Consider the following 27,283-nt stretch of genomic DNA (forward strand, 5'->3'; position numbering starts at 1 on the left):
ACTTTTTAAAAGCTACAATGTTTTAACATAACTTCAAATTGTTGCGTTTGGTCAAAACCCTTTTTACTAGAGGTAGCACATAAAGTATCTACTATGTTGCGAATCTGTTTAAAAAAATTCTTCTAAATAATCTTCCTCTGATTATAAACTATGTATGAATCATTTAATTTGGAAAATGCAATCTTTCCAATGGTGTAATTTTCGTTTCCACTTGCACAGTGCTTTTTCAGGCAAAAATGTGTCGGCGTTGAAGGGTCAAAGATTTAACCACATTCGCCACTTTTGAAACTTGCCAAATTGTTTAATTTAACCTAATTTAATATTAGGTTAATTGCAAGATAATAAAATATATTTGTATGTGTTTAAGTTAAATTCAATATGTAATTCAATTCTCTGTAGACAATTAATATGGTTGCTAATGATCTCTATGGGTTGATGAAATTTAAAAAATGAAATCGAAAGAAGTAAAATTAACTATCAGGAGATATTTTTGAGTTCTCTGTTGTACTGGTTAATGGAGACCTTCTTTTACTTGCATGAAATTAAAATAAAGTAGGGAAATAAAACAATTATGAGGTTTGATAATGAGATTATCAGAAAATTTGACTCTAAAAGTTAAATAAATATATATAAAGTCATCATCTTCAAAATAATTCAGTTCAGATTGTTCATAGTCAAAGCCCATTGATTTACACGTTTCTGGTGCTCATTGTCTGTTTCTAGTGACTGTTTTAATACTCGCATTACATTACCTGGAATTTCAGAAAATGGCAGAAGGTTTGTTTCCTGTCATGATCCCTTATTCAAGAAACTGAAAATAAATTACAAGGCTACTGTATCCGCTTGATCTGACTCCTGGCAATTTTGTTTTATGTACTTCGTTGAATAAAAGCAATGATGAAAGGAACACATTTTAACCCTTCACACACCAGTGAGGCAATCAGGCTACTAATTTGAATGTGAATTTGGAATCCTCAGAGTACAAAAGGTTGTCATCCCTGGAATTCAAAGTAATGTAACGCTATCATTAAAACAGATATCAGAAACGTCACGACCAATGAATCTAGATCCAAATCGAGCTTGCATTGTCTTAAAAAGCCTGCTCTGAAGATAATGGCTTTAGACCTGTTTAGGTTTTGAAAGAAAGGCTTGAAATTAATTATTCTTAAAAATTTACTGTAATATCCTATTTATCAATTTACAAAATAATGGTAAATCCAATATGGACCTAGGACATAGGTACAACTTTGGGATTCTGCTAGCAACTCGAAGATCAAAACACTTAAATTTTCAGTAAAAAATACTAATAATTATCCCACTCCATTATGATTTCAGAATACAAATAGTAAAACAGGATATTGCGAGATTTAACATAAAATACCTAAATAGACTAGAAACTAGAAACTCATCCGAATCTCTAGGACAATAGTCTACAAATGCGAAGACTCGAGATGCATCGCGTATTAGACCTTCCTCATCTCCTACCACAATTGTCAAAGATCTAATTGTAAGCCTTGAAAATACACATTCGAATCTAGAAAATATAGAGAAATACATTATAAACTTCTCTAGCTAGAAGCCTGTCCTAATATCACATTTGTTCATAATCATCTATAAATAGAGATCTAGTAAAAGAAATCTTGTATTTGTTTGAAGCATATTATTACTTCCTGCCTGAAATATCATATGAAAAAGAAATTGCCTGAAATTATAGTCAAAGATTTTAATGAATTGGCCACAGCATTAAATTCTGTTCAAAATATGCTATCGAATATTCTTGAAACATGGAATTTATCAAAATTAATTTATGAGCCGTAATTTAGATACTATTACTCACTGTGAAATAACGTAAATAGTTGCTGACAACCTACTCGAATGGATGCAACCGACAAAATGAAACTAAATTAAATAAATAAATAATTAAACCAAAACGGAAGAATATAAAATGCCACTTGTTCGGGGTCAGTTTTATTAATAACTGGCTTATAGTAAAAATAGCTTCTCTCGTGAACTGGCGTTTCTCATAAACACACGTGTCAATGCCCACTGGTTGATAGCGAGGAATTTAAATCCCCACGGATTTATTCGAAAAGTTGCGTCATTCTCTGTGGACACTGATTAACTGACTGAAATAAATTTTAGGCATAGGTGCTAATATAGATTAACTTTTAGAAAATATATTTATTGAATTATTTCTATCAAGGTGGGATAGTTTAAAATCATACAAATTTATCTAAGTATCGGAAATATACTTGGGTTTCTAGCTTAAACCAGCTAACATTGCTTAAGTCTTTTATCCTAATCAGACACATCAGTATTTTTAAAAATGTGAGAATTGAACAATAATATATTGAAAATACGGTAGAATCTTCGTTATCTCAATTAATAGAGAGACAAAAGTATTTAAATAAGAGACTTTTAGCAACGCACAACTGTCTAACATTTAGTTTTCTATAGAATACTTTGTACATAATTTTGTATATAATATATTCAGCATAAAACTAATATTGCTCATTTTTACGTATACATATTTTATGAAAAATTAAAATTCAATCTCATGGAGGCTAAATTTTGTTAAGGAAATTATTTAACTTTTTTAATATATTTAGCTCTATGATGCTGTATTTCTTCTACACTTCAAACAGTTAATTAAAATAATTAAAATAAAAATTTGTTTTCAAATGATTTACTTAAACTTATCACAATATTTCTGAAATTATATCTTGAAAAGAAATTATGATATCTTTGAATTTATTCGAAATTCTAACAGCTTATAAAAAATACATTTGCCAGTTATGAACATTCGTTGGAAAGGTATAGGTACATAAATCCTGAAAAATATAAAAATAACGAAGGAAAAGAACCTCTTCGAGAAAATGATATTCCAAACTCATTCTGAAATAGTTACTATCTCAGAAACAATTTCGAGATGATATAAAATAAAGTATGGGATAATATAAAGCCTGTTGAAATGAAAATGGCGGGAAATATAAGCGCACTGACGACCCAGAAAGATTTGAACAATAAGAAAACATACCTAGATGAATTTCTATTGCACTATTGTATTCTACCATTTCTTGTTAAAATATCTTATCATAAAAAATTCAATGTGAACGTCAAATTAATTGAAAAGGGTAAGATACTTCTTTATAGTATAATAAAATTTTGATTATTGCTATTAAATTGTTGGGATTTTGTCCCGAGAAGCCAGGCGTGAGGATACCACGATATAATAATAATATGTTAACGACACTTTTGTAGATACAATTATAATTTGGTTGACGAAGCATGCTCGAGGGCATGCACACAAAAAGAACACAATAGAGAGCGCAGCCGCAGGCGCAGTCAATAACAGAATACAAGCGGGCACTTTGAATACTCTAGCAAAAATTAGCATTGATTGTAATTTAACAAAAATAACTCTATATTGATGCATAATTTTATTCAAAATTTTATTCAGAAAAAATAACATTCAATTGAAAAAATAAAAGAAATAATTGTAAAAATATAGAATATTCTTCTTCCTCTATTCTTTAATTATTTATTTTCTAATTTTGTCAGAAGTAGACCATGAAACTCTGTTTAGATGTGTTAATCCTACATTTGCACTATTTCTATTGATACTTCCTTTACTTTCTAATGTTCTAATTTCTGATAACTCAAACAGAAGTTATAACAGAAACACACTTTGCTCTAACAATAATGGAAAGGTCAAACAACTATTAAAAAGAATGTTATGATTCACTGTTTGTTCAAAGACTAAGCAACTAACTAGAGTTTAGAGTTTAGACTTTAGACATAGTAACGTAAGAGTAATTGGAATTACCATTATTTGTTCATTAAATATAGGTTCGACATTGTCAATAGGTCCTTCATAAACTTTTTTCTTAATATCATTTGCCATATATTCATATTCCAATTATACAGGATGTTTCATTTAATATTATCGTTCGAAATATATTTCTGTACTTTCAGTTTCAGTACTTGAACAAATGCTTTCAAATGTAACTCTTATAGTAGTGTTTAGCTACTGTACTTGGGAGCTAATAGGGGTTTGACAGTCTGCGAATTGAACTCATTTAAGATCAATGACAGTCACATATGAAGCTCACCCCGAAGGTCTACAATCAAAGATTATTAAATTAGCTTTAAAAGTTACTTTTAGTATTGTGAAAACTTTACCATGAAATACAAAAATAAGAATATTTCTATTATACAATATTTCCAGTAGAAGTGTAAAATTCTTATAAACTCATAATTCATAATCAACGTACACAACCCAAGAAGCACATTCCTAACAACATTAATTTAACCATAATTCTCTTGGTGAGAAAGACCAAAGGAACAATTAAATCAGTAAATTGAAAAATAGTACAAGTTCAAAAGTCACATTTTGAGATGTTTAATCTGAAAATCTAGTTCTGAGCCTTCTATGCATCTGACCTCCAGAGTTAAAGTGTATTCAGTCACACTGAAAATAAGTGGATTTAATATTGTATTCTGAAGTCCAGATATATTTTTGAGATTATTTCTATTGGCAAATGACAAAACCTGACATGTCATGATTTTTTTATTTTTCAGTACAGCGATTTTCAACAATACACAAACCTATATGTCTCGAACTGTTACGTTGCTTCTTTAAGTTAATTGTTTTACAAATACAATCTCCTACTAACTGTCAAAGGTACATATGAAAAAATAAATAACTCAATTAAAAAAAAAAAAAATGGCACCCAGTTTTGCCATTTGACTACAGACTTGAAAGTGGCTAACTTTGTACTTGCATTGTTCCCCAACTCACCAATACAGTAACAAAAACACTAACGACTTTCCACCACTTCCTTCCCACTAAATTTCAAAAAAAGCCATACCTTCATCCCAACCACAGGCCGAGCCTGCGCAAACCACAATCTATGAAAACACTGTAACCCCTTACCATGTACACCTCGGAAACAAATGGCACTCGAAAACGTTCCGTGTAACGTTGAAAAATTCACCAGGAGCAATTTGCTTCTACAAGGACTCCAGTTCCACCATCCGCGACCAAACAGAAACAAAACTACGGTATCGATCTCGACAGACTTTTAGCAGGCGCCAAGAGACAGTTTTCGTCACGAAGATCCGCGGGAATTTCACGAACGTCGCGCGTTGACCCAAGCCACCAAGCCATTAGCGAGCAAAGTTAATCCGTTTTACGACAAGACAGATCGCGATAATTTCGTTAGGCCTGTCGGTTGCGCTATTGTTGACGCGGAACAATCGCCGATATTCCCACTGTGCTCGTTCTCGGTTCCCGCGCGAACAGGTCCGATGGGGAATATTGGAAAATCGATGGCGGGAAAGGCTCGAAACTTTCGACGGATTCTCGATTGCCGGCGATCAGAAGGATTGAAATTCGGAAGAAATTGGATTAACGAGGGCGACGAGGGGATGGACTGGCGGGACAGGTTAGAACGAATATAGGAATTAGAAACGGCGCACGGGCGGGGAGAAGTTTGAATCAAGTTCAATGAAAAGGGGATAGTAATTCACGGGAAAGTGGAATTGGTTCGGTGTCCGCTTCGAAAACCATATCGCTTGCAGCGGGCGGGAGAGCGGCCGAAGGAAACTCTTGAGTCTTTATCGCGCGCACCGATGAATCCAACTCGAGGCGATCGTAGCCGTGCCAGGGAAGGAAATAAGAATTGGATTTCAAATTATCTTCGATTCGCAGGGGTTCAAAGACAATCGAGTGTTTTAATCTGAGAGAGTTTTACGGTGGACTAAGGGGTTTGATGATAAGGAGCGACTCGTGAGGGATTCGACACTTTCGCTGCTAAATGCAAAGGAATAGCCACCAGGTGTTCATGAACCAGATGCTCACAAATATTGAAACCAGATTGAAGTGTTTAAATAGAGTGTCGGTTTAACTGAATTTGAGTAGTTTCGTACACGATGCGACTAGGCTCGAGACTTGCTTTAGGAGATGGTGTCATTGAGTTTTGGGAGACGTGGAACTTTCCTTTCTTCTGAATCTCCAAGCTAAACAGTTTCTATCTTTTTGGACTAAATTCAGTGTTTTGATACATATCACTCATGTAAAGTATTTCTTATGGTCTATGTAATGAGATTTGGTTCGAGGCATGTTTCGTGAGTAGTGATAGGACCACAACACTTCCAATCATTTTGACTCTTATTGGATCTTTGAAGAGACAAAGGGATTCAAAATAACTCCAAGTGGTCTCAGATCCATCACTTGCCTCGAGACATGTCACGAGGTAAGTCTCATCGTGTAAGGTATACTTAATAATGTAGGTGAACATATATTTTTTTGGGATTTGTACCAGTGTTCATGTCTCGTTATCCATCTCGATGCAATTTCGCCATTGCAATACCTGCACTGCGACTATGAGTTCTCGTTCGTGTGACCAATGACGTGTCAATCTGCACACATTCATGTCACTGTCAAAATATGCCAGAAAATGGAGGTTGTCATCAATATTTTTGGTTCTGCAGCATTGTTCAAACGAATGGTTACTCATTGTTTAAACCGTGCTTAGTTTTATTTATCTATATGTGCTGTACGTCATCTTCTCTATGTGTACATAAAAGGAATTTTCTCGTCAACAAATAAATAAATAAATAAGTTAATTAATATGTCATTAAATGTGTAACCAGGTGATACAGAGAAAAGGAATGTCTTATGTCTTCCGAGATTCAACGATATGTGAAGCCCTTTAAGAGTTAAATGATGGCGTATGAAAACTGTTAAAACCCTTAATTATTATAAAACTAAATATTAAGATACAAGAATTAAAAATTCTATAGAGGTTTTATAGTTATGAACCACAGTGTATCATAATTAGTTTTCCATATTTTTGTATAAATATATGATGGCAGCTTAGTTTGTTCATCTTTGATTATTGATTACTTCGATTACTCATAATTGACGAGTTAAAATATTAAAATAGCTAGATATTAAATAGTCTCAATAGATCGAGATAAAAGAACCTACAAGCTTTAACTTCCTCTATATTACATTTTAAATTAAACTTGTAAGTGCTATAAAAAAGCCTAAAGAATCATTTTAACTAGAAACTAGTTTAAAATCAGTATAGTTAGTTTATTTACCTACAAGCTTTAACTTCTTCTATATTACATTTTAAATTAAACTTGTAAGTGCTATAAAAAAGGCTAAAGAATCATTTTAACTAGAAACTAGTTTAAAATCAGTATAGTTAGTTTATTTGAACAAATAAATCATTTTTCTCTGAATTACTTTATTAGTTTATTATAAATTGAAGTAACCTTTCATTTTATTTTGCATTTGAATAAATGATTCATGAAATAATTGTTCCAATAATTTCTGATTCTATTCTCAATTGCGTCACAAATACGGATTTTGAGAAAGTAGCTCAAGTACTTATACAGATACACATCACATAATGCGTCATATTTGTAGCAATTGACTAAAACAAAAAATGATTTGAAAGTGATATATTGGACATTTAAAGAAAATAATTTCTCACAGGTTACATTTAGAATTCAATTATTATAGCAATTTAAATAATTAATTCCTTCAAACTGTTATTTTTGATCTTCATTTTAACCAAAGGGATATCGTAAATCCGTTTTTCTACATTACAGGAAACACTGGCCAATCTAATTTCCGTTATGCGAAAAGAAGGAAGAGCAGTGTATAATATCAAGCAGTTTTAACTTTAAATAAATTCATATTTCATATTCATATTTTTGTTAGCTATCTTATTATTATATATTACTGTTAGCAAATCATTATTAATATTTTTTTCTATATACGTTAAACATACAATGTAGATATCATATTAATCTCACACGAAATTTAAAAAATTTCGAATCTATATATAATCTACATTTTCTTAACATTGGTCACTGTTAAATGCACTAGAAAAAATATGTAAATGTGGAGTTTGATGTATAGATAAGACTTTGGGCTGTTACCACGTACAGATATCAAGTTTGAAGGATTAATCTCTTTAGGGGTGAGTTTATTGAAGTTGGGCAAACTAATATAATTTTTCTTTTTAATTATACATATTTATTCAATTTGATAAGGCTTCTTGTTTCGTTGATGAGAAATTTCGCACTGAATGTTTATTCCTCGTGTTTAGTATATCTTGATAATATCCAATATTTTAATAATATACGAATATTATGTATTGTAAATATTATGTAGATTAAATATCATGTAGAATATTATGTAGATTATAAATATATGTACAAGTGGGTAATTATATTCAATATTGTAGTAAAAGTTCGTCGTATTAATTGTTACATGAGCAGCCCAAATAATTTGTTCCAGTTAATAATAATTAATAATTACAATTATAATGATCCTTTGCTTAAAGACCCCCAAAATATTTTGAAATCATGTTTCTAAGAAAAGTGAATAATTTTCTTTGAAATTATTAAAACATAATTATTTTTCTTCAATTTCAGTCTAAATGCACTAACAATTCCAACAAAGATAAATGAAGCATTTCATCGTTTTCTCGTCCTTTTATTCTATTCGTATGTAGAGAAAGAGGAATTAATAAAATTACGAAAAAATGATTTGCAAAAATTGTGTTAAACACAGGATAAGTAACAGGTGTTTGTACATCTGCTTAAAAAGAGTTGTTTTCTTTTGAAAGAGAGATAACCAGAAGGTTATTTGCGAATTAGCTTTACAGGTTGTGAAGTACATCTACTTACTATTACAGGGAAAGCTATACACAAAAAATTAATCAACTTTTTTCAGTTGCAACACAATTAACAGAATAATAAGTTCAATATTTTGTACAATCAATATAGTAGAGATATTAATAATAATATCTAACATTTTATATACTCAACTACACTAAATGTCTAACTTTGAAATAGAAAATTCGTAGAAATAGATCAAATAAATATCATTTATCTATTCTTACTTTATAATACAAATTATACGATTATAACTGTTGTTTCTCTTTGCTACATTTTCAATTAAGTTTTTCATGTTCATACACGTAATGTTTGTTTTTTACTTATGTCCGTAAAACGTAATGGCACAGTTCAGCTACAAAATTCTGATATAACCGACTGTAATTTCCTTGTACGAGTCTCAATTTTCCAGAAGATTGAATTTAAAAATTCTTTGAGTTCTACTAATAAGTACCCAATACAGAAAGATTCTAAGAACAAGCAATTTTGTCGTTCGAAATGATATAAATTTGTAAAATAGTAAAGCTACTACAAATATAGTAATTTTATTATGATATAAATATTAAAATTCATCGTCTGAAATACTTTTGTTTTGTAAATATTGTAGACGAAGAATAATTATAAACTTTTAACGTGAAATTTATAAGTATTAGAATGGACAAATGTATTTATTATGCAATTCTTGAAATTTTATTGAAAAATTTAATTTGGAAACGTATTAATTTATAGATACACTAACAATGTATACTGTATTCGTATTATGTAACGTGGATAATAATATAAATAACAATATAAATATTAATTTGTTGTATTATAATAAAGAAAGGCAGACATTTTCTGTACTTCTTTCCATGATTAGAAAAACTGCTAGCTTTGCCAGATACAACTCTTTTCATTTTGATAAAAGGTTAAAACAGCAGAGGGCTGAATAGTTTCTGCTCTCGCATGATAAAGCTCACATATATTAGTGCAGCAAAAAGCACACAATTGGCTAAGCTACAATAAAAGAAAAAAAATATATATATATATAAAAATAATCCATTCAATAATGACAATATAAGAAATGATATTCCAGGTTTTCAGTAAAATAACGTTATTATTCAAAACCTGGTATAATATTATCTGTAGCATTGAGTGTCTTTTGTTTGAAACAGTTTTCGTTTCAACAGACAATTCTGAATTAATTAAAAAATAGTGTATAATTTCTTGGCCTTTCATTTAAAATTTTTATGAGATCTTGTATAAGATTTTCAGACATTTTATTTAGTCAAATAAAGAATTCAAATTTGACGTTATTTATTACTTTCCACTTATACTACTTAATTTAATGAGAAAGACCATAGCTTCAGAATATTTTTATAAAATATGTATAACTCTGCAATCCTCTAATGATTAACTGGGTACAGTTTTTAAGCCATTTATTATTTATTAATTTCTATAAGTTGAGCACTGTCATTGGGCAAGGTGTCTTTAAACATTTTGTTTACTCTGAAAACAATTTAAAGGGAATAAACAAAACATCTTATTAGTTAATAAAAACATTAGAAAGTAGAAAGCCCCAGTACTTTTAACTGTAGACGTAACTAAAAATTTCTATTTATTTTTATACCTACGAAGACATACAAGAAGCATTTAAAATGAGATCTAATTGTGTTCTGTTTTCGTTTCCTTTGAGAACAATATTATACTTTATCGTCATATGATAAATATCAACTATAAAGATTAATTATAGTAGCAAGCAGCAACTACTGACAAAGTTAGGAAGACCAGGTGTAATGTATCCAATGTATCAGGTGTACTCCCAAAAATTTCAAGGATTAAACGCAACAAGTGGAACATGTTCAATGCCTCAGTTTTTAGCATTCTTCTAAACTCTATCATTTCTCATCCCCTCTATAGCAAAACATGAAAGCTCTCCTATGAATCCCATATCAAAAATCCTAAAAACCATCGAGAATATTTCTCAAGTAAGAATCAATATCTCCACCTCTGAGTGGAAGACACCAATCAATCACATGTATCACATGCCTCTGTAGCAAAGCCTGAAAACTCTCCTATGAACCCTACACCAAGAATCTTAAAAACCATCGAGGATATTTCTCAAATGAGATTGAATATCTCCACCCCTGAGTGGAAGACACCAATCGTTCACATGCACATTTCCACCACCCACGCAACCACAGTTCCACCCAAGAAAAGTTGTACTATTGTACTTGAAACTAGGTCATTTCACCTTCTATATCCGCGAAACTGCTATACATCCCACACTTGTCATCTTGCACGCAGTAATAAGGCTCGTACCAAAAATTTTACTTCACATTCCCACACTTTGCCTGCACGAAGTATCGTTCCTTCTGGTTCGGAGCCACTCGTCGCACGACAGCTCGTGTAACGAGGCCACAGGGATGAAACGCTCCCCTTTTTTACGTACAGGGATAAACTCGGTTTATTAATGGCAGCTTCTATAGATTTGGCGAATTGTCGAGAGGGCAGGGAATAATTCTCTCGTTAGGCATATTATTATCCTCGTAAGACGTATATTTTCTTGGTAGAGTCACACGCACAAATTTTCCCGAGCGACGAGGGAGACATAGGCGAGGGAACACGTGATCCTTGTAAATCCTTAAACGTTTCCCTCCCCAACTTCGCTTTTATGATCAACAGAGACAGCACGGGCTGGACACTTTGACATCATGGAAACACGACACTTTTCTGGCCGACCATTTGTTGCTTCGATACTGGGCTACAGTGCTTTCTCGATATAGGCTCGCTATTCGGTGATGGCAAGATCGTGGCGAGGGATATTTCTCTGACGATGAGTCAACTTGGCTGATAGGTAATTTTTGTGCCATCAAAAATGTGAAGAGTACGTGAAAAGGACGAGAATTGATTGAGATGTGATGTATATGACAGGGAACTTATAACGAAGCTATAGTGGGTAGATATCTACAAGTAGATTGATATTAAAGAATTCGTAAGGAAGGGAATGTTAAATGACTTGTTTTGTGATTGAATGCTTTAAGATATAATATAGAAGAATATTATAAGGCGTAAAAGAGGAACTTTGTTATTCACTGTTATAGTTAAGAAATTATCCAAAATAAGTGAAGAGTACAAATAATAAGTTAACTATGGCAGTATTTACTTGTTTTGGATAATTTCTCAACTTTGAAACAGTGAATGGTAAATGATTTCTTTATGGAAAATTACAATACGTACTCGTTATAAGCTCATCACTATTTTTACTATATTTTAGAACGACTCTATCAGTTATTCTTTCAATTAAAGTTGAGTCAAAACAGACACAAGTTATCAATGCATTCTTTAATTTGTGCATTGTACACGCTATAAGCTCGTTGCTGATAAGAAGACGCGATATTTATATAATATAAAAATATATTTTATATTTGATTTCTATCTAACGTCCTATACAATGAAAATGTATGTATAGCTGCGTGATGTAAAAGACTGTACTATTATTTAAAACTTATATTTTAGTGATACTGAATAAATGTTGTATGATTACAAAATTGTAACATGGTTATTAAAAATACGTTTCTTTTTATTGTTCAACTGAAGTTCTATCTTCGAAACTATTTGAAACATTGGAACAGTCAAGAAATCTAAAATTACTTATTATTTTAAAATATTAATCAAATTATTGAACATTACTAAAGTAAATTTTTAGTTGACTAAAAATTTACGTGATTCTTTATTTGAGTAAATTTTCTTCAAGCTCATGAATAAAGGATGATTTCGTATTCAAATAATACCCAAATCTGACAAATGGGCTTGTTTTAAGAATATTTATGACCAAATTATAGCAGGTAGAAAATAAAATCATGTTGGAATAAGAAGTAGTGAAATGAAAAAAATGATTCATACCAAACATTATAAATAACACACAATAAACCATTAATTAAATAATAAGTGACTGATTCATTCAAAATTGAAGTGCGTTTTGTAGTTAAAAATTTTCTCAGTCTCGAAATTTAAAGGCAAATTAATAATAATCATAATAAACACATTTTTTACAATAAATAAAACATAAAAATTTTCCAGTCACCAACTCTCAATTCTTGGATCTTCAAAAGATATGAAAATGCAAAAAATCCAATGATAACTTTTTATCGAAGACAAAAAAACAACAAAAAAAATTGACAAATATTCGAAAATATGTCACTTATCCCATTCAATGGTTTGAAAGATCAAACCCTATAGCATGATATGATCGAATTTGTTTTCTCTCGAAGCTAGACTATAGCAAAAAGTTTGATACACCTATTTGGTTCTCCAACCTTTGCCCCATCGATCATAGAATCTCGAACTGACATTTGAATACGAACGGCAACGAACTAAAATCGCCAACAAGAAATGACCGATCGCGTCCACGAAAGCTTGAAATCAAACGCATGGACACATATAGTTTCCCAATGCAATACAGAAAGAATCCAATATTCCCATAAGAGGCTACCCAGATCTTTAGTCCCATGGGGTCCCAGTTCAATTGCAGAGAGGAAGAAACCACAGTAATTTGTGACAAAGTTTGCACAATACCTCCTCTATTTACTCTGCTGAATCATCTCTGCTCCGATCATAAACTATTATCAAACGAACGTTGCATCTCTGACATTATCATTCTGGATCTTCGATAATTGCTGACTAATGACACGCGTCACGAATCTTTCAGAACAATCCCGCTCACATTCACTTAGAGTAGAGACTTTCTCAGCAACTGAGTGTATACCACTGTTCGGAATTCGTCGGATTCGAAAAAATGAACGAAAGATAACTCTGGTTGCGTAAAGCAGATAAACTGGGAATTGCCTCTTCCTTTCGCAATAAAATTTAAAAGAAACAGAAAACAATGTGCAAGTAGCAATAATCTACGAGCGTCTGTAATCACATATACAAGGAAAATGTACGTTAATGAAACAAAAGTACCTAAATGTTCTATCCAGGTTTTTAATTTAGTGAAAAGGAGTCTATGTAACTCGACTACCCTAAGATGCCTCGATTTGCCCTTCACATTGCAACAAGATTTCTTTCTCGCAGACACGCAAGGCAATATCACGCGAAGACTCGGCACACTTGATCATTAACCTCTCACGTTAATTAGCGGACAGAAGAGGGTGAAACGCGCTGGGGCCAGATCATAGAATGGAGAATTGAAGAATTTCAGTTACGCACGGTTCACTGCTTTCCAGGAATTCAGAACGCAAATGGCATCGTGAGTCAGCTTGGAATCCAGACTGGGATCAACAACAAGCCCCCAAGTGACAAAAATAATGTTAATTCTAGGAAAAATTCTAAAAAAAAAGATGCATCTTCCCCTTCCTCGAACCTTTCGTTATCGAAATAAACACGAGGATTATTAACGTTAGAAACGTCAATACGAAGCTCCTCGAGCCGCGCGATCGACTGGCATTCTTCGCTAAGCCCTTGTCATTACGAAGGATTACATCTCAATATTTATAGACTCCGTTTTTCTCAGAGCCTCATCGTCTATTAATCACAAATATTCCTTATCTTCCTCGTTGAAAACGCGACCGACACGCGAACCAGAAATTGAAATATTAAGACCGCCCGACGTTAACGAAGCGGCCGAGTGATCCAACAAGTGAAAATTAAAGGTAAAATTGAGATCACTGGGCTGTTACCCTAACCCCGCTATTAATGGAGCCGGCTGCTAAAATTACACTAATCATAAAACGCGCGCATCGCTATCTTCTTGTCGGACAGACGCGCACAGTGTCCACACTAATTACATAACAACAGCCTAACTAAAAAAAAAAAATAATAAAGACACACGTATCGAACTATCGAAACTAGGATCACGAACGTCAAACCGTGTCCCGAATATTGAACGAGTAACGATAACCACTTACTTTGCAAGACACCAAGCGCCTGTCGGGCTATCCCTTCAGAACAGAGTCTTCGTCACAGGTAACAATCTTCCTTTCCAATCACGCCGGTAAATAACTCGAAAGATTAAGCTGCTGGGTCGAGATGCAGCTACGAGGGGCCTCGAAGCAACCTGACAGCTTATCGACGTGGGATCCTGACGAGGCAACTTCCTGTCCTGCACCCGCCTGGCTCAGACACGCTCCGCTGTTGGGGATTCGCTCGATTCTGATTTTCGTTGGCCGATGGATAACCGAGCGGCTTCGTCCTGGGATAACAGGTGGTACGCCGGAGTTCCTCACCGTGCAGAGTACTAACGACGTGTGACGTCGACGGCTCGGTGCGAGAGGGCTTTTATAGCCGGCCAACTCGCCTCGACTCCGCTCGACACCGCTTCCCGTGGTGAGGCCTGCTCCTGGCCCTACGAACCGATCTCGCCCTTCGATCATTGTTCCACTCGGCCGCCCTGAGACTCCTGGATCCTCGTCTGGGTGAATCGGGTCACAGTTTCGGGGGATTAAGAAGCGAGAAATAATAATTAAGTCTGCGCCGTCTGCCAGGGGGCCTCGGTCTGAAAAGTTTAACGGCCGTTTTGTAGTTAAGCACGGTATATTAATGGAATATTCATCGTTTTGCATTTGGGTGTGGATTAGGAAGACAGAGGTTCGAGGAATATTGTTATATTTCGAGTTTTATATCGAGAGTCTCCCTTTTAATAAATTTTGTTCGCTTCGAGGGGATTGGGTTGGCTCGAGTTGTTGCCTTTATGCGGTACTTTCTGTTTGAAGATTTTCCAAACACGTTTCAACCGAATACGGTGAAGTGTTCGTTGGGTTGTATTCGGTGTGGATTATTGAAATGAATTTATTAAATGTTGGTGAGCTTTTGTTTTATGTGGACGCTCTGAAGGAATTGTATATGTTGATGCTATTCGGTTGAAAATTAAATTTCTAAAAGCCTGCAAACATTTTGTGACTAGAGATGATAAAGTATTTAATGTTTTGTATTTGATTGAATTGTTAATATGATAGGTGTGAGTGGATTTGCCTATCTGTGTTGAAATTTTGACTTGTATTTTCTTTTTTTGTTAATAGTTACTTGTTTCTGATTCAAAATTTTGCTTAAACATTTTTTAGTTAAGTACAGTGTAAGTTACAGTAATTTTCATTTTATGAATTTGTATACTTATAGTAAGAGTTTTTAGAAGATTTTTAGTACAAGATAAGTTGTAATTAAACGAATAAATTATTAAATTAAAAATTGTATCGTAAACGAAGTAATTCCCATGTTGTTTGTAAATAAGACATTTAAAAAATATTTATTCCCAATGATTGCAATATACAAAGTACATAATTTCAAATTTTAAATAGAAATAACCTATTACTTTTAATACACTACTATAATCAAAATGTTAGAAATTCCATCAAGAAATGCTGACCTAAAAATGCAATAAAAATTCGATTGTTTATCTAGAAATCAAATAATAAATGAAGTATAATAATAATTGTCTAGTTACTAAATATCTAATTAGATTAATATGACAATTAAGTATTTTAGTTGTAGATAATAACTGAATAATATTGAATTTTGATTAGAAAACAGTCCATTCGTCTCCATCTTGTCTTCAAATATTAATATTGTTAACAACTTGAATTAGTATAACCTACTTACCGAACAAAATAGTATTACATTTCTTTCATATTATAATTTTTCTTATGAAATACTTTCGTTATACAAAAGATTGCAGTTAATCCACTCTAACGTAATTGAAAATTAAAATATCCACGTAAAAAGTAAATATTTTGTCGTCAAAACTGACACGCGTTTAATAACATACAGTATAAGATTTCTTTGTGCTTTTGTTTTTAATATTCAATTATAACCATGTACTGAATGTTACTAAAAAATCAGAGTCGAATCTCACTTATGTTTATTTTTCTTCAGCATTCTTGTTTTTTCTGTTTCACACGCACATTCTAGTTTTTTATCTCATACTCCTATTTTTCCATTATTATTTGTAGAATAATTTAATACTAACGAACTTCCGAAAAAGCACTGACGATATCTAATGAACAACCACTCCATTTAACGACAAGAACAACGACTCGTTAATTTGTTCAGGCGCGTTTTTTAGTACGATTACTCTTAAACGTATTTGTTATAAATATAACGTGATATCAGAGAAAACTATGACGTAGTTTAATTCATTTTAACTGCAGCTCAGATCATTTGTTTATGATAATTTATTCACTACCACTGACACAATGTATACAGTATTCTGAATTCTATTTATAAGTCTTTAAGCACTGCTGCTCATCGGCTGAATTGTAAAATTGTTTATATATAAAATTTGCTATAGATTTACAGAAAAATGAATCATTTCTTAATTTAATTGTAAGTTAAATATATGGTTCATATTTCTATAAGCAATAATTATTCATGTATTATAATTAAGTAAATGAGTTGATAAAAGACCCACGTCAATATTGACTACTTGAATTTAAAGAGTATATTCGATGTTACTATTTGTCTTTCTGTCTTCATATAAAAATAGTTAATGTCTAACTTTGTAAAATTTTATGATTAAGAATAACAAAACAAACAATATTATTGTGACATTTCTAATGTTATTTAGGCAAACGTGTAAATATTTAAGTTGACCCTTTTGAAGACCACCACAAATATAATAATAAATAATACAAAACATTATTTAGACATATGATTATACAGAATAATAAGAAAATATAGATATACGCATATAGTTATTTCTATTAAATTTCTCAAATACTTATAACATAGTATAAAAAATGATTATAAACTGATTTAATTTTTTTTTCCAAATTAATTTAAAAAAAAAGATATGCCTAAATGAAATATAACGATTCTCAAAATGTATGTAAATTTATCATCCCATAAAGATACAAAAGTTTGCAAACCCCTTAAGCAAATTAAGTTTTTCAATTATACCCATGTTTACCAATGACAATTTTGATAACAACTAAATATATCTAATTTCAATTTCACACAGTTTCAGAATCACGTTACGTATGATGAGTCCATAATTTGACTATTTGCATGCTGCATGCATTAACAGGTGGCGTTTATTATGAAAATAGAGCATCTGCCCCGGAATTAAACTTTCGGTAATGAAGTTAATCACAAGTGCTAACACCTACTACCAGGATCGATGGCTCATGAATCACATCTGTGAATTGCATCGTTTTAAATTGCGTCACATCGCTAATTTATGTAAACAATATCGAAGTAAAATTAATTTTCGAACAATTTTGCCATTTTGTTTCCGTAAACAATAACTTGGCAGGCTAGCAAATATTATATAAAGTTTGGATACTATGTTCTTATATTATACATAGATATATGAGAACAAGTGTACAACGAGACACACAGTTATGAGGTCGACTGATATACAAAAAGCTAATTTTCATTTATTTTTAATTTTCAAAAGATATGAGTGTGTGCAAGCGTGTGAAAATACAACTTATTTATTTTAAATAATTCCTTGAAATAGTCTTTTCTCGTTATAGACTCGTTACTATTTTCACTAAATTTTATAAATATGTACATATGTAGAGACATTTCTTCATGTATACTCTCGACGAGATTGAATAGAAGCCAAAAATATATATGTATATAAATTTCGCTATAAGCTCATTATCAATGAGTTTTGTGTTACAGTCACCATAATGACGATCCTAAGTAAGAAAATGTTGCACAAGTAAAAAGACAAATCAAACATACGAAATTGTCCCAATGTCCTTATCCTCCTACGAGTTTCTAAAAGTTTACAATCTGCGTTTTCATTATTTACAGAAGCAAACCCATCTGATGAAATTCTCCATACAGTTTGGAATTATGCGTAATCTACTTACACGTTGCGTAATGGAGCGAACGAACAAGACTCGCGATGAATTACCGAGCGTGTACATAAACCATTACTCATTAAACACGAGCATTCTCGGAGACTTGAGCTCCTCTGCTTAACGTGGACCACAAGTAAATCCATGTATCAACCATTCGTCTTCCACTGATTATCCCTATTAGCGTCTATCTGTTTGTGTAAAGATACCTCCTCATTGTTAACACTAGAACCATTAAAGTTAATGTATGACTAATTTTAACGATGTGCCAAAATTCCAGGTTCTTGAAAAAGTACACGATTCACAGAAACAAGATATGTTCATATATAAAGGTTGAGTTTTGCAATTATATCGCCTAAATGCTCTTGTAAACTATTTGATCCATGAGAAAATGTTTCAAACGAAAGTTGTTTGGTATCGAGAGAAGTATATTGAAAAAGAGTATACTCTTGACGCCAAACAACTTTCGTTTGAAACATTTTTTCATGCAACAAATGATTTAAAGAAAATTCAAGCGATATAGCTATGGACTCGTCCTGTATAGAGTGAATCAATAAGAACTGTTATTTCAAATTACTGATTATAAAAAGAATAAAAATAACTAATACAGTTATACTCAATATTTAGTCTGATTTTGTGGTCCAGTGTCAATTCTAGGTCATCAAATTTGCCTTTTTGTTGGATATAACGCAAAGTTGTGTAAGAAATATACTTTGAAAAAACTTAAAGTCGTCTTGATATCTCAGAAAATACATATAAAATATAAGAACGTCGAATTTCATTCGTCTAACGAGTCACCTGAAATACAATAACAATAAATACTGGATACTGAAATAATAGTTCTTATTAAATCACCCTCTATATTTTTAATTTTACAGAGCATTAATTAAGAAGGAAATAACTTTTATTCTTCACATAGTGAAGAAGAAAGGTGGTTGCGAGATGGTGCAACCCCTCAACGTACTAAACATGTATTCAAAGGTATCCATAAAGTACATGGCCAGAGTCAGAGGCTAATCAGTTTAGGTTGTTTTAAATTTGCAGACGAAGAAGTAGTTAATTTATTTAAACCTTTGTGACTTTTTTCTTTGGGGTTATTTAAAGGATAATGATTACAAAAAAGTAGAGAAACAAAGGAAAACTTGCAAGAAGCAATAAGTAGCAGTTTAAAAGGAATAAAATGACCTTTTATAAAAAGCGCTTTTGAGTCACTTACATGAAGAATGGAATTTTGTCTAATAAATGAAAGCAACAATTTTGAAAATTTGTATCACTGAATGACACAAATATCTAATATTTAATAAATAATAAAAAGTTCTGCTATTACTTTGGGTTTTATTTGAATTTTTGCTTCTTTCGTGTACCAATAAACACCTTGTAACATAGTTTTTATTTACCAAAACTATACACCAATAAAAAGTTGCAGCGCTCACAAACTTAATACAAAAAGCTCAATGGATCTACTTTACTTTGTTATGTAGATATAACATTTTTACTTAGGCCCTATTCCATTATTGATACTTTGGCTGCCATGTTGTGGACCATTTACTTGCATAATTATAAATAATATTAATTTACATCAGTCAAGTTAACCAGAACTTTTAATGAAATGTATTTTCACATGGAAAAAGTAAAATTTGATAAAATTTTTGTATAGGTTTAGCCTGGCATTTAATGTATTAAAATTGGTAATAATTGTGATAATAACCTGCCTAATAAATGGATTAATAAAGAAAGTACATATTTTGTAGCACATTTTCAAGTAGAAATGATTATAATCTTATGCCACTTTGAATAAGCTTAAAAATAAAAAAGTGGGATATTCAATGCTTTCTTTCTTTGTGAACTGAACAATGGTACGTAGTAATGGACGAATTATGTCATAGTAAGTACATGGAATTCAATCTATGCAGTATTTTCGACCGTGGTCACTGATTACAAATGAATCTCAAAAAGAAGAAAATAAAAGAGATATGTTAACTATCACACCTGAAAATGCAGACTATTTTACATGATTTAAAGGAAAAACTGATAGTGAAATATTGTAATTACTTTTGACTCACTGGTTAGATCTTTTTTCATTATTTCCATGCATAACTTTCAACAGGACAAATTGCTGTATACAATATTATTAATGTTTTTAAATTATTTTATGCAATTTTTCAAAAAATATTATGGACCCGAAGGACTAACATTACGTGAATATGTTAAATAACCATAACGTACGACGTCAATATTTCCTTTTTACGTGCAGCAATCGTGTCCATTGAAACAATTAATTGTTGGATTCACAATGAACCAGATAACTTAAGAACAAAAACAAATTTACAATTTAATAATTGGAACATGACTGTTTAATTAATAACAGGGAAATGTAATTTGAACTGCAAAGTGTGCTGTGTATTTAACTTTTACAACTGTATTTTATTACGTTTTAGTATATAATGATAATTATTACTGAATCAAAAATAACAAATGTTTGAATTGTAACTGTTTTTCAAATTTTTAAATCTTCCAATCTGTTAAGTCACAGAGTAAAATTTTAATTGTTGATATTTTATAAACTATTGACCTAATAGTTCTAAAAAGTGGATATTGGCCTATTCGGTTTAACGAATTCTAGAAACTAGCAAAGATTCGTTAAAAAGTAAACATTACACTTGAGGAGTTCTCTTCTTTAGTAAGATAAAATCCTTGTTTAAATTGTGCATTTAAATAGCAAAGTGTTACCTTGCTATACTATCTTTACCTATTGATCACTTTACTCTGATGCAAAAGTATCTAATCAATTTTGAATCTAAAATTTTTGAAATTTATATAGTATTTTATGTAAGTATTAAAATATTAACATTAGACATACAAATTCATCATAATTCTACGTTATCCAAAATTTTATTTTCACGTAAGCTCAGAAATGAAAGAATTACTTCTAGAACGCATAAAAAACCACATAATTTTATTCGATATATCATAGAATTGCGCGAAATCAAAAGTTGCAATAAATAACATATCTTTTTTGTATTCATTGGCCCTGTAATTTTATTACTAAATTGCAACATTGTGCCAAATATTATTTGTTCATATTAATTTAATGTACCGAAGTTGATCTACATATTTTATTCCCAGAACAGAAATGCTGAAAAATTTTTTATATTTTCCTTCCAATCGGAAGAACCACGCCTGCAGTGCTGCATTGTTAAATATATGCTATTATTTTAACGTGAAACAAATATGCCCCCTAACCATAATATCACGTATTATCATTTGCAAGGTGATAGGTGATTAATAGATGCTTTGTGATTTAACCTGACGCATTATCACTATGTTTCTACCTTAATGCCAAATCTAAATCAAAATAAATACAGGCTGTGAATTCAGAGACCTGTGTTATTACGTCTAAAAACTGAAATCACGAATACGTAACAGCAATAATCAAAGCGTTAAATAAATCTACCTACCTATCTAAAGCGTTAAATAAATCTATATTAAGATGTCGTATTTTCCTAGAACCTTATTACCACCCTCATTACTTTTTCTATTTTCAATCCCATTTTCTTTCTATTTCTTTTTCAAAAGGGCAAACATGTGCTACTGACACATGAATTAAAATTAAGACTGGAAAACGTCTCTTACATTCTTAAGCCGTCTTATTTATAAACGAAGGTGGGTCATTTAGTTTCAACTCATTCTGCAACGAGTAAAACTAAGGGGAAAAATCAGAAAAAGACTCTTTAAACGTTCTATATGAAGATTATAATAAGAATTGTTTTTAAATTAGAAGAAACAAATAGTTACCAATTATAAATTTCCAAGATAGGTGTCCATACCCTTGGAACTAGCCCAAACAGAAATGACCCACACTTGCGGAACATGGGCTAATTACTCCTCCTAACGAGCGAACACTCTATTTCCGATTAATAAGCAAAGGGACTTTTATAAAGTAAAAGCTATTTCCGTTTCCCCAGTCGCCAAGTTGCTTCACTAGGTCGAAGGAAGAAAACAGATCATAGGGCGTCTACTTCACGCATCTGGTGTCCGACTGTCACGCTAATTCGGCATTAATCCACTGAAAGGGCGATAAAATCTGCTTAATACCGTTGCGTCGGTTGGACCTTTGCCATTGGCTCCATCGAGAAATTCCATCCTAAAGCAATTAAAGCTCGTCATCGAGGTGCGACTTTGGACGTTGCGGCAGCACTATTCCTGGCCGTCACTGCTAATAGTGCTCTTAACGTCACGGACCCAGGTTCTGTCAACTAATTCCCGCAGTGGAGTAACTGTTCGACTGAACCGACGGGATCGCGACTCTTGCGCGTTCCGTGTCTGCGACCGTATTGTTGAATGAATCTTGATAAGAGAAGAATTTCCTCGGGAAACTGGGAAAGGGGTCTCAATTCCTCGCGGAAACGAGGCTACACTTCGCGTTAAAGGCCAACGATAATGGCTGTTTAGCAATTAAGAAAATGGAAAATAACGATTTCGCTCGGACGTTTCAGTAGGTGGAATACGGCTGCACTTAGGCCATTATTGAACGATATTGGGTTAGGAAATATCGTGAAATTATTGACGAGCAATGTCTTTTGTAATGGCTAAATGGGACACCGTAGGATTTTTTTTCTATTCTTTATTGAGGAGATTTGTTGTTTTAATATTAATTGTTCTAGTTCACAGGTAGAATGATGTATGTACTGTGTTGCATCTGAGACACATTTTGAGATAGTAGTAATTTACCATACACAGGGTGTTTCTAAACGTGTGGGACATTTTTGGAGGGTATATTCTAGACATGAAAACAATGAAAAAAGTTCATTTGCACATATGTCCGAAAACACTTAGTTTTTTTTGTTATACGCTGTTTTATATTACGTACTTTCTTTAAGACCTAATACTGTGTGTCACAAATATCTTATGACACATATATGTATGTACAATAGTTAATAATGTTCAAATAATTAATTTCTACGAAGTCCATGGCTTAAAAAGAAAATCAAATAAATATGACGAGTCAAAATTTGTAAGAATAAAATACGATATTTTAATGTCTGTCTAATCAAAGAAATATTTTAAATAATTAAATTATAAAACATACATATTTAACGTTAACTATCACAATTCACTGGAAGAAATATCCTGTATAAATATTTTTACTTTCCATTTCAAATAGTGTACTGCATTTTAAACACTACTTAAATATAACTCAGATAAAGAAATAATTAACCATCCATCATACTCTCCACGTTTTGACGCCATATTAAACTATCTATGCATTTCAGTCACTGCAGAATTTTTAAACGATAAAAAGATTCATAGCTCCAAGAAGACTACATGTTTCCCAGATCTTCAATTACAGAAATGCAGTTTTAAGCAAATGCAGAAACCAAACCAGCCACACAGACCTAATCTCCTAAGACCTAGTCTCTGTTGTTCAGTTCAGCATTAAATAAATTAATCCCATTATTCATTTTCTTTGCAACACCCTAAGTTTTAGAGGAAAGAAAGATATACAGAGAATATTTCCTTGTTTCTTATTCTAAGATAATTTATACAAGATCAGTCCTACCAACTTTATTCAAATTAAACTTGTATAGTATTATCATGTGACAGCTTCTTGATACTCACCTTGTTTTCATTATTATAAACAAGGCTGAAATTGTCAACAAACCGTTATCTAAGTTTTGCACAAATTCTCCTCAGAAAAAATTGCAACTGCTGTCTATATCTTTCGTTCCTCCAAGCCCTAAGCAGCGAATGAAAAAAAAACAACAGAACTTTCCTTCAGACCTAAACACAGTTGATTAATCTCATTACTTGTTCCTGTTATGACGCCGTAAATCATGAGCTAGAAAAACGATAGGAACTTTTCCACGGATTTAATACTCACTGGCGTGAGATTGTACGATAACAATAACCAGAAAGATGTGCGTTTCAAGTAACTGCATATATACGTAGACCTAGCGGCAACCATAGACCAGGGGAGGCGTGTTACACACCTGTTTGCACGAACGACCGTTTTTGCCTTTGCCCGTTGCCTCTTTTTTTGCCGACGCAAGACTGGATTAAATGACAGCTTGTTCGCTCGCGTTCAACGATCTTGTTAACAGAAATTGCGATCTTAGCACTTACCTCTTGCCACAGCTCTGGTTCCCTCAATCTCGATCGGGTTGATCAAGCGTAATCAACAAGCGGATTCGTTTGTCGAACTACCCACGGTATACAGCTGCCTCGATGATGTCCTCGGGTTATTGGACGATCCTGTATGACCATCGATTCCATCTCTGACACCGGGGAGGACTCTGTACTAAGTGGAGGGAGACGATTGTACATTATTCAAGGTGTATAAGACAATTTTCGATGATTATTTTATATAGGGTGATAGTAAGAGGTGTTCGTGTTAGCTTTAGCTGGCGGTTCTTAACATGCTGCAGACTTTGTGCATTTAATTTGCACAATGTTACACATTTAGTACTTTTTGTGAGTATAAGTAAAATGTAATTTAGATCTTGACCCTTAACTGGTATGGTGTCAGTATTATAACATAATGTGGTAGAATTAGTGTAATTCCTTCATGCAAAATGATTAATAATAGTGCACAAGAAATTCACAGTTCTTCAGTTTATTATTATGTCTAAGAAAAGTGATAGTTCTAAGTGATAGTTCTTCATGCAAAATGATTAATAATAGTGCACAAGAAATTCACAGTTCTTCAGTTTATTATTATGTCTAAGAAAAGTGATAGTTCTAAGTGATAGTTCTTCATGCAAAATGATTAATAATAGTGCACAAGAAATTCACAGTTCTTCAGTTTATTATTATGTCTAAGAAAAGTGATAGTTCTAAGTGAAGTGATTGTAGAAACTATATACAAGAATGATAGTAAAATAGTATTAGGTCATCACATAAACAGTGCTTCCGAAAATTATTTTATTTGTAAAGAAATTAATGCGTTCTGTTATTTTTAGTCACAACTCCCTGTCAAATCTATCTACCAACTAATTTTTGATGTTCTTCGAAAGATTCTTAATTCTGTGAATTAAATCGTGAAACAGGAAACAGCAATACTTATGGGATGACCTAATATAATTGCTATGACGCATCCTGTTAAGAGTTAACTGATATGATAAAGTCACTTATGTTAATTCAACTTTCAGTATTTGATAGGAAACATATAAACGAATAATGAACACCATACATACAGAAATTACTGAACTGAAATGTCCTGAATTTTCAATACATCGTGCGCTCACTTCGGGAGTTGATTGCATGCTTAAAAACAATGAGAAAAGGTCATACAATCACCTGTCCTATCTGTCTTCGTTTATGAAATGTAATGAATTTTCTGTTTCAATTGCCTTTACAAAAGATGCTCAAAATGACCTTGCATTTGGAAACAAGTCTGCACTCGCTTTGTGATCGATCTGGTTACTCTCAATATCATTCCTGGTGTTTCTCGAGTTTGTTGGAAGCCTTGCTCCATTCTATTTCATAGTATTGCAGCATTTTCAATCGATGTTGCGTACATAATAGATTTTAAATGTCCCCACAAATGAAAATCTAATGGATTCAAATCTGAGAGGTCATGCAGTAGGACCTCCACAACCAATCCATTTATTTGCGAAATATTGATTTAAAAATTGTCTAGCTACTCAGCTAAAATGCAACGAAGCTCCATCACGCATAAACCACATATGAAGTCTAATATCCTCTAATATTTCCTATAAACGCATGCTCAAAAAATTATCGTACTTTGTGTCTGTTAATTTCCCATCAAGAAAAAAGGTCCAATTAAAAATCTTGTTTACGAACTATTGCAGTCTACTATAACGAAGACAGATAGAACATGTATTTATGTGACTTCTTTTCATTGCTTTTAGGCATACAATTAACTCCCAAAGTGGGTCCCACATGTTATGGAACACCCTGTATATGTACATATAGCTACAAATAAATTTTATAGTATAATCACAGTGATTTAGTACATAGTGATAGTATGTCACAATTCTAAAATCATACTAATTGAGAGTTAACCCTTTACACTTGAAGATCGCGATTTTCCATACATTCTGTCCTCTTAGAAGGGACAACCGAGTGCAAAAGGTTAAAGTTCCTCCTGTGACTGCCTTTATTCACACCTATTGTATACGTAGGTATGTGCATAGGTATACACTAGACCTTTAAAGCTCGAATTTGTCCTGCAAACTTCTACAATTCGAAAAATACTAGTCTTCTTCAAAGCCTTTGTAAGCCGAATTTTTGTCTGATAAACTTCTCAACCTGGAAAACATAGGTAAGACGAAACTTACACAATTTAAAGTATTTAGCGCTTCTTTTGAGGTTCGAGTTACCGAGATTCGATTGTATTGCGTAAAGGAGCATGACAAAGAATTATACTTACAAAAGAAAACAGCAGAATAATAGTTATTTAAAGTTAAAAAGAATTTTTTAAACGTATATAACTATACCAATAGTACAATGTTAGTGCTATAATATATCAAAACGAGTTAAATACTGAAAGTATATTATAAGTGAAAATTCCTCTAAGAATGCACTCAAAAATGAAAATGAACATATTTGTAATTAATGAGAATTTTAATGATAATTTCTTTACAAATATGGTTTTGTAAATAAATGGCAAAACACAGTAGTCAATAATAATGTTTCTTAACTTAGATATTTAAACATTGGCGCAATTTTAGCAGTCTGGTGTTCATTAATGGACAATAACAGATTCCCAACTCATGTTTTCTATTTTTTCTGTAATTGCTAAATCACTCTAAAAATTAGGAAAAATATTCTGACTGACC

The 27,283-nt window shown here is 32.3% G+C and overlaps 1 protein-coding gene across 1 annotated transcript in view; it reads right to left on the reverse strand.

The window, feature by feature from the left end:
* Dh44 (corticotropin-releasing diuretic hormone 44) overlaps positions 1-14,907 on the reverse strand; it is a 72,620-nt gene extending 57,713 nt beyond the window's left edge. The window contains exon 1 of the mRNA XM_076390904.1: positions 14,589-14,907. The gene's annotated coding sequence lies outside the window, so the exon portion shown is untranslated. The remainder of the gene's footprint in view (positions 1-14,588) is intronic.
* Positions 14,908-27,283: the final 12,376 nt, after the last annotated feature.

Source organism: Calliopsis andreniformis, unplaced genomic scaffold, assembly GCF_051401765.1.
Source record: "Calliopsis andreniformis isolate RMS-2024a unplaced genomic scaffold, iyCalAndr_principal scaffold0022, whole genome shotgun sequence".
In the NCBI taxonomy this organism is placed as follows: Eukaryota; Metazoa; Arthropoda; class Insecta; order Hymenoptera; family Andrenidae; genus Calliopsis; species Calliopsis andreniformis.